A 19,437-nucleotide genomic window follows, 5' to 3' on the forward strand; every position below is an offset into this window, starting at 1 on the left:
GGCACCGCTTGGCAAGCCATGCTGTGGCAGGCATCCCACATGTAAAGTGGAGGAAGATGGACACGGATCTTAGCTCAGGGCCAGTCTTCCTCAGCAAAAAGAGGAGGATTGGCAGCAGATGTTAGCTCAGGGCTAATCTTCCTCAAAAAACAAACAAATAAAAAGCAAAGTGTAACCATTACTAGGATGTTCAGTTCTTGATTTTTTTGAACTCCTAACATGAAGTGATCTATTTATTCTATGTATTACTTTATTTATTACTTATATCCTGTCAACTTTTAAAAAGTAACTGTGAGTATGAGGGCTATTAAATAACAATCTGATTACAAGAGGGTTTAAGTTAGGTTTAAAGGCACAAGAGCCAGGTAATAAAGAATCAGAAAGATAGCTTTACCGTAAAACATATGCAAACAATTATTGCATCACTTGAATACAGATTTGAACACTCAGCTTCCTGGAAGCTAAGACAGAACAAAAGCAAAAACGTATTCTATAGTAGGTATACCAGTTCTCTCTCTCTTTCCCCTGAAGTGTAAACTCTTTGAAAATTTTTATATTTTTAAAAATTCCTCCAGGGGATTTAAAGCTCCTAATTAGCGACTTATGACTTATACGTGGTAGATGTTGCATGAATGTCTCTTTTTAAAAGTTACCAATTTTTAAAATAAAGATACTTTCCAGGCATTGTCTTTAACTTATGGAACTTATTTATTAGGGGTATTATTATTTAAGGGACATGGAACAACCTACTGGACATGTCTTCAAAGCAGTTTTACAAGATATATAGAAACACTTTTCATATCTTTTACTAGGGGCATAATTTAGTGGAGTCTCTCAAAAGAGAAAATCCATAAACCGTGTATGATCTTGAACGAGATTTGGTTTCAAACAGAGGGTATTTGGTTGCCATCTTCTATCTGTCTGTTTTCCAGCGGTGGGCCGTGTTTCACTCTTACACGCAGCTCAGAGGTAGTGGGCAGCAGCTCTAACTGGCAGTAGGGAGAGAAGTGAAAAGATGGTGACTTTTGCTTCTGCTAAAAAGTCATTTTTGGAATCATTGTGTGTGTAATTTATTGACCCTTGGTCTAGAAGAATCTGATGCCTAATGTTTACTGACTTGTGAAGAATACATAATAGAAGTACAAAAGTGCCTTCTGCTCCAAAATAATTTTGAATTGGAAAAACCACAGTTTATGATTTTGTTTAATATCTTTTTTTTTCTTTAAAGATTTTATTTTTTCCTTTTTCTCCCCAAAGCCCCCCGGTACATAGTTGTGTATTCTTCGTTGTGGGTTCTTCTAGTTGTGGCATGTGGGACGCTGCCTCAGTGTGGTCTGATGAGCAGTGCCATGTCCGCGCCCAGGATTCGAACCAACGAAACACCGGGCCGCCTGCTGCGGAGTGCGCAAACTTAACCACTCCGCCACGGGGCCAGCCCCTTGTTTAATATCTTTTAATAGTATCCTCAGCTGTTGAGTTATGCATATGTGTTTAACTTCAGTATAGCAAACTCGTATCCTTAGATCCATTCATAGAAAATTGTATGGAAAATGACTAATAGTTTTTTCTGGCTTTGTTATCTATATTTACTTTAATCTAAATAATTATTGACCTATATAAGCATTAAACTGTTTAAACCGTGTAGATTTCTTTACGTTGTGTCTAAGTACTGAATTTATGTTTATTTCCCTTTTGCCCAAATCTTAGTAAAGGATTTTTGTATGACAGAAGTCAAATGATTGATTCAAGAATGTAAGCCCTCCTGAACACTGACTGCCTTGGAGAAGCACCCTTAAAAGAAGTTGTGTCCAGTTTCTCCTCCTCAGGAGACTTACTGGATTCATCTAGTCTACATGCTGTCCTATGTGTAGCATCTCTCATCTCTCTTTTCCCACAGGAATTTAAACTCATTGATTTAAAAAATAACTAAAAATGTGTTTTTGGTTTTTTTTTTGAGGAAGATTAGCCCTGAGCTAACTACTGCCAGTCCTCCTCTTTTTACTGAGGAAGCCTGGCCCTGAGCTAACATCTGTACCCATCTTCCTCTACTTTATATGTGGGACGCCTGCCACAGCATGGCTTGCCAAGCAGTGCCCTGTCCGCACCCGGGATCCGAACCGGCGAACCCCGGGCCGCCAAGGAGCAGAACATGCGAACTTAACTGCTGTGCCACTGGGCCAGCCCCCAACTAAAAGTGTTTTGTAAGGAAATAATAGTGTTTGTTTGATAAAGGAGAAGCCAGAAGCTTGGCTATAACCATCAGATTAGATTAGAATTTCTGAATGTTGTATAATTAAGTATTAAAATCTTTTTATTTTCATTTCATCTTTCAGTATTTCATAAACAAATGCTTCTTGTGTAAGTGATACAGAGGAACTCTGGGGGCCGGCCCGGTGGTGCAGCAGTTAAGTGCACATTCCGCTTTGGCGGCCTGGGGTTCGCTGGTTTGGATCCCAGGTGCGGACATGCCACCGCTTGGCAAGCCATGCTGTGGTAGGCGTCCCACATAGAACGTAGAGAAGGATGGGCACGGATGTTAGCTCAGGGCCAGTCTTCCTCAGCAAAAAGAGGATTGGCAGATGTTAGCTCAGGGCTGATCTTCCTCAAAAAGAAAAAAAAGAAAAACAGAGGAACTCTGTTACTTTACCTCACAGTTCCAGTAAAAAAACTATGCTGATGTTTCAGAATATAACAGAGTCTCTGAAACGATGAACATTAAAAGAAAACAAAACAAACACATTGTAGCATGGTTATTCTAAATGCCTTTGAAAACTATGTAGCATTCTATCTTAGTAATGGAAAGAATTTTTTCTGATCTGAGTTTTGGTGACATTAGAAAGTTACTTATCTTCACTGTTCTTAACTTTTTAAATCTTTGAAATTATTGCCACTAACCTCTAATTGGTTTGAGAATTTAATGTAAGTAATTTAGTTTCTTGAGAGAAAATTGTTATACCATTAAATCATTATTTGTAGATTAACTCACTTTACTAATTTACAGGGGACAAAAATTCTGCCAGCTTCTTTTGCCCACAGCTCACTTTTACCCAAATTGTTTATTTTTTGCTGAAGTTGTGTTGTGCAGAGAGAGAGCACACATTATTTTCAATAAACCTAGTATTACATTTCATGTAATGGAATGTGAAGGTAAATCTCAACGTGATAACTGAGTTGATTGAGAGGTACCACATAGAACTTACACGCCTACCACCAAAATGTGACTCTTCCAATGCCTCCACAGTAATTTGTGTATGAAACAACCTCAGTTTTCAAAATCTGTTGTTTAACTCATTTGGTGATTCTCTCTCTTTTCTGAAGAGGATAATGTTCTTTCACTTAACTTTTACTTTGAAGTTGACCGTGTTTAGGGAACTCCTGGAATCTGAATACACAATACCAGAAGCAACTCCAAGAACTTTATCTCCAACAAAGCCTGTTTAATTGTTGCTTTTTACACCAGAGCGATAAATTAGGAGTGGCATGTAGGTGTGAATGCGTACTCTTCTTAACTTCCATAATTAATATTAGATTGGCTTTACAAAGATGTTTTTGTGTTGTATACTCATTCTTATGTGTTTTTTCCTTCTTAATTTTCAGTTTCCAGCTAACAGTGCAGTGGATTTTACAACAGTGGAATTCCTGCTTCAGGATTCTAAGAGTTTTTACATGCTTTCAGCACAAGGTCGCATTGTGATGCTATTCTTCCACAGGCCTTTGCTCAAGTAAACTGCTCCAAACATTTGCAGAGGTAAGATACCTTTGGAATGCTGTTTAGAGTAGCTAATCACATACCTTCTAAAAATGTATTTAGCAGACAACAGCAGGTAAAGGATATTTTCATTCTAACTTATTCTAATGTACTAAAGGCATTAAGCAAATACTAAGTGAATTGAATGGAGAGTAAACAGTTATTATTATAAGTTATAAAACACACATCCTCCTATGGAAGCCGTGTCACAGCAGTGCTGGGATTTTATATTATTTCATTTATGGATGGAAGAAAGCTGTGCAGTGTTGTTTGATTGTTCATTTTCCAGTGCTCCAGACCAGGGGATCAAAACATGCATCAAAATACTCTGGAAATTTTTTAAAACATGCAGATGCCAAGCCTTTATCAGACGTTACTGAGTCAAATTTCTGGCAGTGGTGCCCAGTAATGTTGTTGTTCTTGTTTTACTTTTTATTTTGAAATAATTTAAAACTTAGAAAAAATTTGCAAGAGTAGTACAAAGAATTCCCGTATATATCCTTTACCCGGTTTCCTGATGTTACATCTTAGCACATTTGCTTCATTGTTTTCCCTTTCTACCTGCCTACCTGTCTATCAACTTACCTATCCACATTTTTTTCTGAACTCTTTAAGAGTGTGTTGTGGGTCTGATGCTCCTTTACCCCTAAATACTTCCATATAGATTTCCTAAAGAATAAGGATATCTTATGTAACTAGCATAATTAGTCAGGAAATCAGTGCTGATACAGTACAATTTTTGAACCTGTAGACCTCGTTCAGACTTTGCCAATCGCCCTACCAATTTAACAAGTGTCTTCATGTGATTCTTGTGCAGTCAGCCTAGGAGTCATGACTTTTTACCCCTTTTAAACTATGTAAGTTTTGTCCCTGGTAATACTCTATTTCTACAGTCTTCTAATTTCAAATCTGGGAAATTCTGGGAGTTTTGTATGCCAGAAACTGCTCAAAAAAAACCTCATTATCACAATTACTAGATAAGATATTAATGCTGCTTTCCTCTAACATATATATATATATATATAGTCTGGAAGGGGTGAGATTACGGAGGAAGCTCACTTTTCCTCACATAACCCTCCGGAGTCCTGTGGATTCCAGCTCATACCACTTTCTGGATTTCCCTGAATTGGCCTATGGTTTGCATCAGTGTTACTCAAGCTTTTAAACTAGAAAGCAATATACAAATATTAATCCTTTTAAAAATATCACTCTTACAAACAATGACTTTATTTTAATATATAATCTATAAATTATGTTATATTAACTACATGTAATGAATTAAAATAATATAATTATATAATAAAATATAAAAATTATAAAATATAATTTTAATAATTATATTATTTAATTTATGTGATTTTATTATATAATTAATATTAGGTAGTATGTAATTATTACATAATTATTTTTACATAATTAATTATAAATCTATATAGTAAACAAATGGGTGCACTTTATTACAAAAATATCAACTCGTATAAGCACAGACATAGCTAAAGTATTGATAAATTTCCCCCAAACGATGCTTAGGTCATTTAACATTTAAATCAAGCACATGGTATGAATCCCTTTAAAACACGCTTTTGCTGAAGTAATTGTGCACATACATGATTAGAGTTCTTTCTTTCTGTTGACTGATCACACCAGTGAAATGTGAAATGAGTTGTTTGACTGACTTGACTTTTAAAAATCAAATGGGATAGGCACAGGGTTTGGAGAAAAGCCAGGTCTTACGTACAGCAGTATTCTACAGTGCAGGGACGGCCACTTTCAGATGGCTTTGGGTCTGGGCTGCCCGTGGCCTGTGTGTGATGCTGTCGGTGACAGGCCCTGAGATCCCCCACAAGACCCGGAGCGGGCGGTGCTTCAGTGGACCGGTTGACCCATCTCTACCACAGACACACGGCACAAAGCACACTGAGAGGTCGTGAAGCTCAGTTAATATTTAAAACATTCTGATGCTCAGATAAAAGGGGATTCAAGTTGTCACCAATTAGTAGGAAAAGACCAATTATTATACAGACCTATGATCTCTTATAAGTAGAAACATTAAAGGAATCTAAAAGCTGTCACTTTTTATGAAAGAGCAGATGGCCTGAATTAGACCCCTAACATATAATGAGTGTGAGTGTGTCTGTCTAGGTCTGGATGCAGATGATCCAGATCTAGATCTAGACAACTGAACAGGAACACTTTTAAGGGCTGTTGGGGGAGGGAGAGAAGAGAATGGAAAACACACTGTCGATGTCCTTTGAGTCATTCTATTCAGTACTATCTATAGGGATTGATCCAGAAAAAGCAGTGCCTTCTGTTCCAGACTTTAACTACTTGGAAATATGTTTAAATTATCATATTTCAATAAAATTCACAGTTTAGGCAGTAGAGACTTCCTGAGTCCCTACTCTGGGCCAGACACTCAGCTACTATGATGAACAAGCCACAGCACTGGCTCTTCAGGAGCTGACAGTCCAGTGGAAGGAGCCAGGTATATAAATAGGGCTGTTACCCTACACCCCAATTTTCTACCTTATCACCCCATCACCACTAAATTAGCATCTGGTTCTTGGAAGGAGTAGTCTGTCTCATGTCAGCTCCTGAGTGTTCTCCTTATTGGTCGTGTTCCTCCCCAAACCCCTAAGTCAAAGGCCACCACTGCCTTTGCTGCAGCTCATCTCCTGAAACCCCCCAAAGGGCTCCACATACAATTATGGAGATTGTGTAAGGCACCCTTTGGGGACATAGACTACTGTAGGTTCACAAGGTGACTAAGGGAACTTCATGTAGGAGAAAACATGGCAGGCTAAGTCTGGCTTTTCCCAAAGGCAAAAGAAAACTTTTTGCAAAGAAGTTCAAATCTTTGTAACCCTCCCAAGCATCTCCCCAAGAAACTTGAAGAACACCCGTGTCCTTTGCTAAAGCAATTATCTTCTAGTTGGGACTGGGGACTGGGGTGATGGCTGAGGGAGCCTCCTTCCCCTGAGAGATCTAGCTGGTGCTTTGCCATTTAAGGCTGATCTTTGAGGTCTCTATGGCAGTCTGAAGTGAGAGTGGTCCTCATCACTCTTCCAGGTCTTCTGGAGGAAACCTTTGATTCAAACACACACACACACACACACACACACACACACACAAACAGGCACACACATACACCACCTGTTTCCTTTGCCCTTAGACACAGGAATTCTTAAGCACGGGGTCATCAATGCTGGTTGCCCAGAGCAAACCCCTAGGGACTGGAGGAGGGTGATGAGTGAAGGGAGTAGCTAGTCTTCCAAATAAAGCAGGAACAAGCGATAATAGCCACGGGACTGTGGCCTTTGGGGAGAGGGACTGGATTAAACTGTCTGCTTTGAAGGTAAATTGTCTGACTGAATTAGATAAGGTTTTTTTCCAATTTGGTTTGCAAATATAGTGACAGGAACATTTTTGTTTGAGTTTACTCCACAATCTCAATAGTCATAGATTATCTACAAACAGGTTCAGATACTTAGGAATAAGGATTTTGGGTAATAAAGATTCTTTTCATTGAGTGTGGGGTAGTAACTAGGAACAAGAAGAAGAAGCATGCTGAAGTGGTGGGATGATTCAGCATGGGAGAAATAGTGAACCTTCTGTAAACCTGAGGATCTTTTCTTGACTCAGCAGCAAGAACTGGTGTCTTAGCACTTTTTTGCCAGAGTTACTAATGACCCATTATAAAAGAACAACTGAGGTTGATTATTTATCACGAAGGGATTTCTGTGTGTAGATAGAGCAGCATTTGCTCGATTGAGCCTCTCTCAGTCCTAATCCAGCGCAAAGGCACTGCTTGGCCTGGAGAGGGGTGTGGCGTGCCCTGAGGAAGCTGGACAGAATCTTCTTCCCTCGAACCACGTGTTCATTCATCTAGTTTCTGCTCTGCTCACTCTTCCACTAGTCTGTTTTCTCCACTAATGGCCTGCCCCACCTCTCTCCCTCTCCCAACACTTTCTATTCTCCATTCATATGGCAGACAGAAGATGCTGTGCATAATGGAGCCCAGTTCGTGAACACAGGTCTCTCCTGGTCAGAGGGGAACTTCTCCTGTTTTCTTTTATTCTCCTTTTGTCCCTCTTTTCAGAATTTTAGCCAATTACCTCTTTTTGCTCCTCACCTTCTGTGACAAGTCCACTGAGCTTCTTAGTTTTAAGACAATAAGGGGGATTTGTTCCTGTAAACTCTTTGGTTAAAAAAAAAATGAAAAGAAAATGAAAAACAGTTCTGTCAGAGATGGAAGTACAGGTAAGATCTGAAGCTCGTCACCGCTGGGCAGTTCCAGTTCACTGGGGGCTCTGTAAGTGACCTGAGAGGAGACATATTTAGCAGTTAAAAGTATTTTTAGGAGACCTTAAAATAGAGCCAAAGAATAAATCTAACAGAAACAAGAAAAGGAGAACTTGGATTCTGGGATACCCTGTGGTTCTTGAAATGTGAATAAAATTACTTCCTGAAAAAGCTCAAAAAGGTTGTTAATCATTCTCTTCTCAGTCACCATGTTCAGCAGGGTCTCAGGTGCCTGTCTGACAAATAGCTCCATGGGCGTGAGTGATCCAAACGAGGCACAAATCTTTACACACTTCCTACGTGTCAAAACAGCCTGCAAGATTTTAAAGAAACGTCCTCGCTTGACAGCTCCCGTCAGTAGGCCCTGGGACCATGCGGGGACCCGACACGTTAGGTGGACCTGTTCCAGCTACTCCATTCTTTCCTTTTTCATTCCCTTTCTTTTCCTCTCTCTTTTTAATTGTGTATTTTATATGTTACCACCTTCATAACTCTAATGTTCTTGGTGGTCAAACGTTACTGAAATCAGGATCCTGAGAGTAGTTCAAGAAATAGTGTAAGTGGGAGTGCAAGAAAGGTTCTTCAACGGATGTGTTGAGTCCAGCACACTTTTATCTTATCAGTTGGTTTCTTCTTCCTTGAGAGAAGGAGGGGAATAGCTTGAATGAAAAGTACATAGACCAACTTGCTATAATGTGTCATCTTAGAAGTTGACTTTAGACAGATGAAGTTGAAGTCGTATGTGAACACATAGTACACCAATTCCTTCCCTAACCCTTCTATTAGGGCTCACTGTGCCCTCACCATGTGATGGTCATTGTGTTTTTGTGCTATGCTCCATGAGAGCTATCAGCTGCATATAACCACCTCCTTTTCAGATATTTAAAATCTACCAGTGGGAACAAGTATGTACACAAATAACTTTATTACTAAGTGGAAGGTAATGTCCCTGTAAAGATATAAATAAAGCTCTTGAGTGTTCTTAGGAGAAAAAGATCAGATCTAACTAGAGGAATGTGAGGAATTCATGCAGGAATGGATTTTCCACTCCAAATGATTTCTCAAGAACTACTAAGCCTCCAGCAGCTAGAGATTCCTAAGAGGTCATTCCAAAGCTATGGGAATTGTGCCTGGAAAGCCAATAATGTGGTAAGGTTTAGGTGTATTTGGGAAATGTTCATGTAGGCTCACTGAGATGTTCCAGGAGACATTTATGGATAAAAGACAATGAAGAAGACACAGATCCTGTCCGTGGAGAGCGTCCAGTCTGGTGTGGGACATGATGAATAAAAAACAATGTTTGCTACAGTGTTAGAAGTGCTGTATTAGAGGCACATACAAGGGAGGAGGAGGAGGAGTCAGAGAAGGCAGTAAAGACTGGTCCTGAAAGAGACAGACAATTTTATTAACCTGCATGAATTACAGGGGAAACTAGAGTTTATACAGAGATACAGAGATGTGAAATGCACATCCTGTTGAGCAAATTGTAAGATTCAGTGGCTAGAGCGTGTGGGACAGGACGAGCCAGGAGGGGCAAGAAATGAAAGTCCAGATAATTAGGTTAGGGAAGGACCTTGAAGGCCAAGGAAAAGAATTTGGATTTATTTGCCAGGCAACAAAGGCTTCTGAGTGAGGAAATAAAATAATCATACAAAATTATATAAGTAAATACTTTTTTCTTTAACCAAAATAAAACACAGAACCTCCTCTCCTAAAGACTATGGAATACCAAAGAATAGACAGACATACAAATCCAAATAATCTGGTGAATAGGGCAGTTAAAAATTTTTCATAATGGTCAAGGGCAAGGACAGCCCTGAGCTCCTAGGATTTTAAGATACATGAGAGCGCCAATGTCTGTGTTCATCACCAAGCCCCAAGTGTTTAATTAAAATTTGTTGAAAAAGTGAAGGAAATATCAGATAAGTGAGTGAAACAATGAAAATGACCCCCAAATAATTTCAATCTTTATGAAAGGAGGAAGAACAAGGAAGACCAGTGCCCTCCAGCTTTGCGTAGACAGCTTCTACATGAGAAGGAGGGAATCAATCCTACATCTTGTTTTCTCCTTGGATGAGTCAATAACTAAATGGTAGTAAAAAGAATATGTCCCAAAGTCGGGGGAAAACAAGAGGTACCATTCCTAGTGAGCACACTTCCTGTGGACTTTCAACACATGTGCACAACACATAGGTAGGAATGAAGAGATGACAGGATGCTGTAATTGGTGAAACTGAGAGCAACAAACGTACTCATCTTGGTTACATGATAAAAATGACTATAGGAGGGATGAAAACTAACACTCCATAGCAGAATAAATATTGAGTAGTTAATTAACAGTTTCAGCAGAAGTGACATGTAAATACACATACTTACTAAGGAAAACAAAGTAGGAAATCCTATTATCTGTTTAATATCTGTGACCTCTTTAAAGCTAGAAACCACATATTTGATGTCTTTGGTTCCTAGCACTGAGCACACTGCCTTAGTAGGCTAGCAGGCTCTCAAAAAATAAATACTAAATGCAAATGAATATACTCAGATGCCCCTTCAAGTGTCTGCATCCATCACCTTCCTCCAGGGTGTGAAGGTGGTGTGGTCTACCCACCATCACCTGCCATCACCCAGGGGGACCTCAGGAGACCATCCTTCCTCTGGAGCCCACCTGTCATTTCAAGGTTATGACAGTAAGGTGGCAATTTTTTACGAGATTTTCTCCTTCTTTCCTTTTACTGTTTCGAGGATCACTAGGGTGGCCGTAAAAACAAGAGCCTGATAGCTCTGGAGAGAGCCAGGATGAGGGCAGGGCAGGTTGTACAAGCCCTTCCACAAATGCTCTGCCAGGCCCCTGCCTTGTGTGCGCAACACCTGAAAGCTGACTTAAACGCATCCCACTGTTCCAGGATGGCTGCCTTTCCAGACTGTAGACTGCTGCTGGGGCAACTTGCCAAATGCTGCTCCTGGTCTGAGAAGGTTAACCAGTGTCCATGCTGCATGGGAATGAGCCTGCAGAATCAATGCCTATCGACACTGAGATTTCACTTGGATCTAACTCTGCCAGATAAAGCAGTAAGAGGCGTGAAATCCAGCAGTTTACCTGAGAACAAATTTCATGCCGGTAAATTCTAATCTTTGCTATTGGCAGTGTTGTTCAGCTCTGCAAAGGCTGCCCCGCCTTCTGCCCTTTCCCAGCCTGGAAAGCAAAGCCAGCTTGGGTCACACCTGTCCTGGTGGCAGAATCCATTGTGTGTCACGGCCTCCCCTCCATGTCAGCACAAATATCCTTTAAGCCAAAACTTTCCTCTTACCATTTCCATGACGGAATCATTTCATCTGTAATAATTTTCCATCAGAGGCTGGGGAGGAGGCTGCTGGAGTTTACCTGCTGTTCAAACCAGGCACGGTGGAGAGAGACCATTTTTCTTTGTATTTGAAACCACCAGGAGGATGAAAATGCCCCATCAATACAGCCAATCAGGAGTATTTTATATCTATTGCTGCAGTGAGAAAGCCCACCTGTAACAAAATAGAAGAGGGATGCAAAGAAATAAGAAGCAAAAAATAAAGAAGAGAAGGAAGAAAGATTTAGAGAAAAACGGGAGCAGGAGTAGTCAATCCTTCCTGTCGAAATGCTCTGTGGTTTATAGCAAAATAGTGCTTTGCACAGCGGGGGTTATTTGTCAAGGGTTAAATGTCACTCAAATCACGCCCGTTATGAACTGGAAAGTGTGTACGTGTGTATGCGTGTGTGTGTGTGTCTGGAAGGATCGAGATGCGATGCTACTTTCTTATGCATTTCAAATGGAGCCACGCTGGCCTGGAGATGACCTGCCACACGATTTTTAAATTATCTCTGAGCGCGCTCCGCTTGTTTTGGAAATGCTCTAAATAAAAATAATGGACTGTCTTTTAATAAGTCTCATTGTGAGGATTCCACATGGCAAACCACGCAGCGCAGCTTGGAGGCAAACATCGGGCATGTGTGATCTCGCTGGAAGAGAGACAAATGGTGATGCGAGGAACTCCATTGAGGGACTGCTGACAAGAAAATGGCATTTGCAAACTGACCCATCTGTCAGGGTGGAGAATCTTGGCACCTGTCATGCAATTTCAGTCATGACTTTTAATGAAGCTGCTTTCCCTTAGGTAAAATTGGAACTTGACTGTAATGTTAGCTGCGAGCACGTCTTGTTTTCCCCTTCAGAGCGCTTGTGTACGTGAGGCGGTTCAAATGAGTCTTAAAGCCAAAGTAATGATGTTTACCAGCTTTTCCCCTGTTCTCCCCAGAACTCTGGATTTGAAAAAGATGTTGCACTGAGTTTTCTTTTTTTTTCTTTCTTTCTTTTGCAAAATGTCTCCTTTTGCCAATGAATGCTGGTTTCGGCATAGACTTTCATACGGTTCGGCTCACCCTTCTCCCCACCATCCCTGACCTCCCTCTCCCCCTCGCCTCCACCTCTGACTGGGTTGTTTCAGTGAATTTAGCCCAAGGAAGTATGTATATAATAAAAACTCGATTGGGATTTGTTGGCTGTCAGTCAATAAATCAGTCAGAGTTTAATTACCAGGCAAGTGATGGGCTGTGGTGACAGGCACCAGCTCTGGTGGAGAGGATTTCTTTTGGGGCAACCACTACAGAAAAAAAAAAAAAACCTAAAAATGAGGTTACTTTGCATGTGTGTGTGTGAGAGAGAGAGAGAGACAGACAGACACAAGGAGAAGCTAAGAGACAAAATCGAAAAGCAAAAAGTTGAGTGCAAAAGCCAAAGAGAAATGAAAAGTTAAGGAACTCCACTGCTGCCGTCAACCCTATCGAAACTGGAAATCTCACTTCCTACCAAAACTATCGGAAAGAATTACTGTATAAAAAATGACATAATGTGTTAAATGCTGTTTCACACAGTAGGAATCAAGTGTGTTTTCTCCCTTATTAACTTCCCACAAACAATGAACCATTTCTTTCCCACCCCCCCAGCACCCAAACACCACTTTGGAGCAAGATTCCAGGTTGAGAGACCCTACTACAGATTCAGGATTATTGGGGCAGGGAGGGGAGGGCGGGGGGAATATTCTTGTCTTTTTTTCTAAAGGCAATTCACACTCAACATAGATTTTATTTTTGGCTAGTTATAGGAAATGTCATCTTCTACCTGTCATGTGTCATGAAGCTGTATGTGAAGATGCAGGGTATTTTGACTGAAGGGATGTTCTATTTTCTTTTCACTGTTCTCCAGTGGTATGTCTCAGTTTGTTTATTTGAAATTCTTAGATCATTTTAAGGAATTGTGGGGATCTTTGACTCAAGGTAGTATATCCACTACTCAGAGAACCCCTCTCGGCTGGAGTAGGAGAGGAAGGGAGGCATCGGGCTGTGCTGAGAATCTGGGATGGTGGAGGAGGCCCAGAGTATAGATCCTTTCCTAGAATTTAAATTCCATTGAATTTTACCAGAGTATCCTGGATCTTTTCCTCCTTTCTGGAATTCTTTTAGAATTATACAAAAGCATGAGATTTTTATATCATAAAGGTTTAAGACAAAAAAGATCAGGCAGGATGAGCTGTGAAGATATATGAAAAAAAATTATACACAGCACCAAAGCAAAATCAGCAGGCTTTTGGCTTTTGCCAATTCTTTGTGAAGAAAATATTTGGCATTTTGCCTAAAATCTTAGCAGCAAACATCAGCCATTCAAGCTTAAATTGATATTGAAAAACAAAACCAAAAAGGAAAACAAGACAAAACAAAACCCTGCACCCCTGGGCCAGAAAATTGCCTGTGACCTGAGTCCTGGAAACCTATAAACTAGAGCCAATTCCCCCACTTCCATTTGCCCTGGGTTGAATCCTTTCTAGGCCTCAGTTTACCCAGCTTGCCGCTCAAATGCCAATGCTCTTGGGGACCAATAAATTCCTCTATGGTTTCAGTCCAGGTAGCAAGTGATCAATTTCAATAAACTTAAGAATGAGCAGGCTTTGTTTAAATGTCTGTTAAAACAAACTTTATGACTGCTTCAGTGCTGTATCAGATAGCCCACCATGTCCACATACCCCATAAAACACGTCACCAGGCTTCCCGAATATGTCAGGTTAAGAGAACCAGAATCTTTCCTGGAGCATTTCTGTTTTGAATGTCTCACCCCATATGAACAACCTTTAAGTCCAAACCTAATGGGACATTGTAACCAGAAGAACTAGAATTAGAAGAAATAATAGTGGTATTGTCTCAGAGAAAAAAGGAAGATCATGAAGTGGAAAAAATAAGCGAAATACTATTTTAAATTAGCCAAAAGGAGCTTCATTCTCTATGGTTTGACATTTTGCAGTGTCAAAAAACTGCCTGCGTTTTCAACCCATCAGGATTCTTACCTGCCGCAAAACTGCGATCAAAGGAAAGGCACAGACAATCATCCAGCCACAACTGGATTATAATCCAATGCTTACCAAGAAGGTAAGACAAACCTAAACACGCCTCAACAACAAAAAGACTGGCGGGTCCCTCTTTTAAGCCCACTATTTCTGTTGAGTATCATTTATGTACATCTTCAAATAAAAGAGAAAAGCAAACACTGAAACAGTTATTAAGTGTGGAGCTTTCCACTGCTTCCAAGCGATCACTATCATGGAAAGATGTCTATGGCAACTCTCTGTGCAACATCCCTCATTGCTGTTGTTGTTGAAATAACCATGGGGTTTCAGAAATGAGTAAAAATTAAACTACATCTTTATATTATCCTATTTTTAAAGATCTCCAGGAATGGGATTTTCACAAAAGGAATAACACTCTATTATGGTGCCCTAAAACCCTTCACCACTTTACATTCGAAGTGCTGCACTAGGAGCTTGTTTCCTCTTGTTCTCTTAAGACAGAGAGGAGAGATTTCACTTATGTGCTGTTTTTTTAATTTTTATAGACCAGCTCACTAGCACAGGATGAAAGATTTGCACAAAAATGGGTGTGGAAGTCACTGTTGGCAACAAGTCCCTGCTGGCGGATTGTTCCCCGGCAGCAAGCTCCTTTGTGCCCAGCACTCCTGTTGTAGTTGTTAGCACACGCTCCTTCATTCACTCACACACGGATCCCTCGTTCATTGGGGCAGGCCACGCATTTTGACTAAAGACCTCCTTAAGCTCTAGGGAGATATTCAAAAAAAGGAAGGCAAGGCCCCTGCTTTAAAAGAGCTGGCCTTCTCATGGGGATAGACTGAAAACAACCAAACATGTAAGCAAGAGAAGCATCAGATGGTGATGAGTGTTATGTGGAAAATGAAAATAACACGCACTAGAAAGCTCCTTTGGTTTTCTGGTCAGGAAAGATCTCTCTGAAGAGGTGACATTGAAGCAAAGGAGCCAGGTGAGTGAAGGTCAAAGCAAGAACATTCCGGGCAGAGGGGACATCTTGGAACCTTGGGAAAGGAAATGAAGGCTGGCGTTTTTGAAGTGTAATGAACAAAGGCAATGTGACCGGAGACGAGTTAGGACAGGCAGGCGGGAGGAAGACCATGTAGGGTCTTGTACCCATGGCAGCAGTTTACATTTTCTGCTAGGTTTAACAGCAAGCTATTGTAGGGTTTCAGAATGAAGACTGACATGATTTGATTTGAGTTGAGTTTTAAAAGCATCACTCTAATGTCTATTTAAGTGGCCAAAAGTAGAAACAAGGAGACCAAAGAGGGGATATTGCAATGGTCCAGGCAAAAGATGGCTTGTGGCTTGGGCTGGGATGACTGTAAAGAGATGATGAGAAGTGGATAGATCCAGGACTTATCTTGAATTAGTCAACAGGAACTGTTGATGTATTGCATGATGCTGAGAGATAGTGAAGTATATCCTTCAGTATGAGCAGGCTATACTGTGTGACACACAGCACCAAAATCTTAATGGCTTAGAACAACTTAGATTAACTCCCCCTCCATGCTCCATGTCCATGGAAATTCAGCAGGGACTTTGTTCCACATTGTCCCCACTCAAAGACCCAGGTTGATGGAGACACTGCACTTGGAATGTGGCTGCTTGCTGAATTAGGATTAAAAGAATACAGACAATCATGCACTGACTTGTAAATGCTTCCACACAATGGTGACACCTGTCACCTCTACTCACAGCTCATTGGCAAGGATCATTTGGTCAAGGGGAGGGAAAAGTAGAGTTATTCTCTGTGGAAAACAGTGGAGGGAAACCGGGTATTGGGAAACATAGCTAATGTTGATCACAGGAGATGTCAAGGGCAATGCCTCCATTTTTGATTTGAGTAATGGCATAGATGGGGCCGCCATTTCTTGACTGGGAGATGAGGGGAGGAGCTCTTGTAATCCTTCACCATGATTATAGCTGTTGGTTCAACACTCATCTTGCCAGAGACGGTGCAAGCTCCATACTCCCCAGGTCACTACTGTCCTAGACTCTATGAACCCAGCACCATGACTGGAGTATAATATTTGGTGATTTTATGAATGAATTAATGAAGCAAAGAATAAGTCATTAAGCCTTTTTTTTTTTTTTCACTTTCCAAGGGTGGCAAACGATTGTATTTTCAACCTTCCTGTCTGAAGTCAACCCAGAAGTCCACGTTTAAGCCTGTATTATAAGCCAGGGCTCAGCTGCATGGGCTGATTCACACAGGAGGGGTTAACAGCTACATACTTTCCCCGGCCGACATTTGGCTGTGATGAAGTTTCGTGCTCTAGTTCCTGATACCTCCATGAGTTTTGGCAACTTATCTGAATGCTTCAGATTACCTTCCTGGTCACCAGCTGACTTCTCAGTTTTTGAGTTAGCTGCACTTTCAACTCCAGCTAAGGGACACTTTGGTCAGCCAAGGCATTCTGACACTATCCTATGAGCCATTGGAGGTATGGACCATTTTCAAGTCAAGAATTGGCATGAACTGTGTGCTGACTGGAAACTCCTGAGGGCTGGTGCTATATTCCTTGAATCTAAACATTCCCAACACCAATCAGAGTAATGGTCACACATAGGCACACAATAAAAACTTGACATGTGAATTACTGAGCAAATGAATGAACACATAGATGATTGAATGAGGTTTAAAAGGATTAATGTTGTGGCAGTAGCAGGTTTAATTGGAGGAGGTACAAGCATGTGGCAGAAAAATAAGCCCTGTTGGAAGAGTCTAGAGGTGAATTTATAATGCCCAGATACCGTCTGTCTCAGTTCAGTGAGTCCTTGGCTGAAGATGAGTGATATTTAAAATTGCAACTCAATATTCCTTCTGATTCAATGTCAGTGCGACTTGTTAGAAAGACACAGGGCAAGATTTAAAGAAATAACTTGTAAAAAATTTATATAGAGAGATAAAGTTATGTCATCAGAATTACTAATACCTGACTCCCCATGCAACAGTAACTCTGAATTCCAACACTATATAATTTGATCTAATGAAAACATGCATTGAGTACAACTTTAAGATGATAAGGCTTATGGTTTTCAAACCCTTTTTAAATCTGTGATATCAATTTAGGCACCTGCTCAAGACACCCAAACCACACTTTTGGCATATAGGAATACTAAAATCCACTTAATTTTCCAGTGGTATATTAACGTGGAGTTGTTTACTTGCAAGAACAGAAACACAACTAAACTAGCTTAGAGGAATGCATGTGCTCATATGAACAAACCACAAGCAGGACAGGACACAGCTGGAAAGGTTGTGTGCAGCTGAGCTTTGAGGATGGCTGAGACCAGGTTCTCACACACCATCAGCTTCTCTCCTGGTCTCCTACTCAAGTCCGCTTCCTTCTGTATGTTGACTCTGTTCCTTCACACGACAGATCAGCTTCCTTCACAGTAAGGAAGACACGGCAGCCAACAGCTCTAGACTCTGATGTCTCCTCTAGGGAGGAACTCAATCCCTTTTCCAAGCTCTAATTGGATGGCAAAGCAAGATGCAGATCATCTGTCACCTGGAGATGAGAGGGAAAGTGATTGGCAGCTTTTACTGAAACCACAGGGCTGTGGCTCTTGATCAGTGGTAGGAGCAGCTCTCTGAAGAAGAATGGGGTTGTTTCCAGCTGAAGAGAGCCTAGGCACTCATTCTTCCACCGTCTCTCTATGCTGTAAACCTTCAGGAGGCTGCTGCTGCTGCTGTTTACTCTGCTGGGGTTGTTTATTATTTTTAACCCCCACTGTATGAGTGAGAGAATGAGCGTGTATTTGCTTGTTCAGGCTGCCATAACAAAGCACCGCAAACTGGGTGGCTGCAACAACACAGATTTATTCTCTTACAGCACTAGAGGCTGGAAGTCCAAGATCATGGTTTAAGCAGATTTGGTTCCTTCTGACGCTGTGAGTGAGAACCTGTTCCAGGTCTTTCTCCTAGTTTCTGGTGGTTTGCTGGCAATCTTTGGTGTTCCTGGGCTTGTAGATACACCCCCTTGATCTTTGCCTACATCTTCACCTGGCACTCTCCTTATGTGCATACACATCCAAATTTCCCCTTCTTATAAGGACACCAGTCATATTGGATTGGGGCCCACTCTTGTGACCTCATTTAAACTGAACCTCTGCAAAGACCATGTCTCCGAATAAGGTGCCACTCTGAGGAGCTAGGAGTTAGGAGCACAGCATATCCTTTATGGGGGGAGGGGGGACACAATTCAACCCATTACAGAGGGCGAGGACATTTTTGCTCAATAAAATGGGTGGACTTCTTGAGAGTGAACATCATTCAGTCTCTAACTCAGTTCTTCTTAAATCCCTTTCACTTGCTAATTTATTGTGTTCTTAGCATTGCTATCTGTGTTTTAGGAGGTTTTTTTTTTTTTAACCAAAGTTAATATTGTCTATTTGCATTTAACTTTGGCAATACAAATGTAAACAACTTCACTTTTCTTCACTGTTACCAAATCATAAGTAATTACACATTTTTTATTGTAGACCTATGGACAATCAACATTACAAATTCTTTATTTAGAATTTTTTCAACCAAATTAGTTTTTCTTTAGAATATTTCTCAAAAGGAACATTGGCTTCTTCCCCATATATTTACTAAAATAATTCTCAATAAAATCAATCACTACAGTATAATATGTTAAAACCGTTTCACACATTCCGGTAATTGAGTACTGGATCCCCTTTTGAATTTATGTCTTCCATGTTACATCACAATAGGTATTAAAGAAAGAGGTTAAGGGAAAAAATGAATGACTAATAAGTGGTATTATTCATTGTGATAATTTGTGAAGAGGAGAAAATTCGGTTTTCAAATGAAAAGGTATCAAAATCAAGGATTGATCTGAAATTTTGTTTTAAAATAGTGTCATTTTTTGCCCCGGTCTGTGAAACCATTTGTGCCCTCAGATGAGCCACTGGGAAGACTTGCTGGAGTCTCTGAGCAGAGGAATTCCTGGACACCCAGCTTACCCATTCTG

The 19,437-nt window shown here is 40.6% G+C and overlaps 1 long non-coding RNA gene across 7 annotated transcripts in view; it reads right to left on the reverse strand.

Moving 5' to 3' along the window:
• Window positions 1-684: 684 nt before the first annotated feature.
• LOC138923016 (uncharacterized) overlaps window positions 685-19,437 on the reverse strand; it is a 40,916-nt gene continuing 22,163 nt past the window's right edge. Inside the window, exons 4-6 of one of the 7 annotated variants that reach the window (XR_011436136.1) lie at window positions 11,359-11,566; window positions 7,881-8,069; window positions 685-989 (exon numbers count right to left, since the gene is read on the reverse strand). This is a non-coding gene — a long non-coding RNA (uncharacterized lncRNA). Of the gene's footprint in view, window positions 990-5,181; window positions 8,688-11,358; window positions 11,567-12,615; window positions 17,971-19,437 lie in introns of those variants that run through there. The other 6 variants (XR_011436138.1, XR_011436134.1, XR_011436133.1 and 3 more) reach the window with 6 other exon arrangements.

Source organism: Equus caballus, unplaced genomic scaffold, assembly GCF_041296265.1.
Source record: "Equus caballus isolate H_3958 breed thoroughbred unplaced genomic scaffold, TB-T2T haplotype2-0000437, whole genome shotgun sequence".
Classification (NCBI taxonomy): Eukaryota; Metazoa; Chordata; class Mammalia; order Perissodactyla; family Equidae; genus Equus; species Equus caballus.